General features: G+C 52.0%; 2 long non-coding RNA genes across 2 annotated transcripts; both read right to left on the bottom strand.

Moving 5' to 3' along the window:
- Positions 1 to 157: 157 nt before the first annotated feature.
- LOC118159294 lies at positions 158 to 738 on the bottom strand. The gene is made up of 2 exons (XR_004747064.1): positions 637 to 738; positions 158 to 343 (listed from the first exon to the last, which is right to left on the bottom strand). It is a non-coding gene; the product is annotated as an uncharacterized LOC118159294 (long non-coding RNA).
- Positions 739 to 934: 196 nt separating this feature from the next.
- LOC118159293 lies at positions 935 to 1667 on the bottom strand. The gene is made up of 2 exons (XR_004747063.1): positions 1521 to 1667; positions 935 to 1459 (listed from the first exon to the last, which is right to left on the bottom strand). It is a non-coding gene; the product is annotated as an uncharacterized LOC118159293 (long non-coding RNA).
- Positions 1668 to 1691: the final 24 nt, after the last annotated feature.

The following is a 1691-nucleotide window of genomic DNA, read 5'->3' as shown; positions in this document are numbered from 1 at the left end:
TTTTGGGGCTACCTCCACGGGTTTTGGTCTGTTTCTGTGGGGTTTTGAGGCTACTTCCATGGGTTTGGGGGCTATTCCCACGTAGTTTTGGGGCTACTTCCACGGGTTTTGGGGCTACCTCCATGGGTTTTGGGGCTATTTCCACGGGTTTTGGGGCTACTTCCACAGGTTTGGGGGTATTTTTGTGGGGTTTTGGGCTACCTCCATGGGTTTTGGGGCTACTCCCATGGGTTTTAGGGCTATTTCCACGGGTTATGGGCCTACATCCATGGGTTTGGGGCCTACTTCCATGTAGTTTGGGGCTAATTCTGTGGGTTTGGGGCTAATTCTGTGGGTTTGGGGGCTAATTCCTTGACTTTTGGGGCTACTTCCTTGAGTTTTGGGGCTACCTCCATGGGTTCTGGGGCTACCTCCACGGGTTTTGGGGTATTTCTGTGGGGTTTTTGGCTTCTTCCATGGGTTTTGGGGTTACTTCCATGGGTTTGGGGCTACTTCCATGTAGTTTTGGGCTACTTCCCTGGGTTTTCGTCGTACTTCCATGTGTTTTGGGCCTACTTCTGTGGGGTTTGGGCCTACTTCTGTGGGTCTTAGGGCTAATTCTGCGGGTCTGGGGGCTATTCCCATGTAGTTTTGGACTACTTCCTTGAGTTTTGGGGCCACTTCCATGGGTTTTGGGGCCAATTCCATTGGTTTTGGGGCTACCTCCATGGGTTTTGGGGCTACCTCCATGGGTTTTGGGGCTACCTCCATGTAGTTTTGGGGCTACCTCCATGTAGTTTTGGTCTGTTTCTGTGGGGTTTTGGGGCTACTTCCATGGGTTTGGGGGCTAATTCCATGGGTTTGGGGGCCTACCTCCATGTAGTTTTGGGGCTACTTCCACGGGTTTTGGGGCTACCTCCATGGGTTTTGGGGCTATTTCCACGGGTTTTGGGGCTACTTCCACAGGTTTGGGGGTATTTTTGTGGGGTTTTGGGCTACCTCCATGGGTTTTGGGGCTACTTCCACGGGTTTTAGGGCTATTTCCACGGGTTATGGGCCTACATCCATGGGTTTGGGGCCTACTTCCATGTAGTTTGGGGCTAATTCTGTGGGTTTTGGGGCTAATTCTGTGGGTTTTGGGGCTACCTCCATGGGTTTTGGGGCTATTTCCTCGGGTTTTGGGGCGACTTCCACGGGTTTTGGGGGTATTTTTGTGGGGTTTTGGGCTACCTCCATGGGTTTGGGGCTACTTCCATGGGTTTGGGGCTACTTCCATGGGTTTGGGGGCTACTTCCTTGGGTTTTCGTCGTACTTCCATGGGTTTTTGTGCTACTTCCATGGGTTTTGGGGCTATCTCCAAGGTGTTGGGCCTACCTCCATGTAGTTTTGGGGCTACTTCCACGGGTTTTGGGGTTTTTCTGTGGGGTTTTGGGGCTACTTCATTGGGTTTTGGGGCTACCTCCATGGGTTTTGGGGCTACCTCCATGGGTTTGGGGGTATTTTTGTGGGGTTTTGGGCTACTTCCATGGGTTTGGGCCTACTTCCATGGGCTTTGGGGCTACTTCCATGTAGTTTTGTGCTACTTCCATGGGTTTTGGGGCTATCTCCAAGGTGTTGGGCCTACCTCCATGTAGTTTTGGGGCTACTTCCACGGGTTTTGGGGTTTTTCTGTGGGGTTTTGGGGCTACTTCATTGGGTTTTGGGGCTACCTC

Source organism: Oxyura jamaicensis, unplaced genomic scaffold, assembly GCF_011077185.1.
Source record: "Oxyura jamaicensis isolate SHBP4307 breed ruddy duck unplaced genomic scaffold, BPBGC_Ojam_1.0 oxyUn_random_OJ69460, whole genome shotgun sequence".
Taxonomy (NCBI): Eukaryota; Metazoa; Chordata; class Aves; order Anseriformes; family Anatidae; genus Oxyura; species Oxyura jamaicensis.
This window is presented reverse-complemented; position numbering and strand designations above follow the sequence as displayed.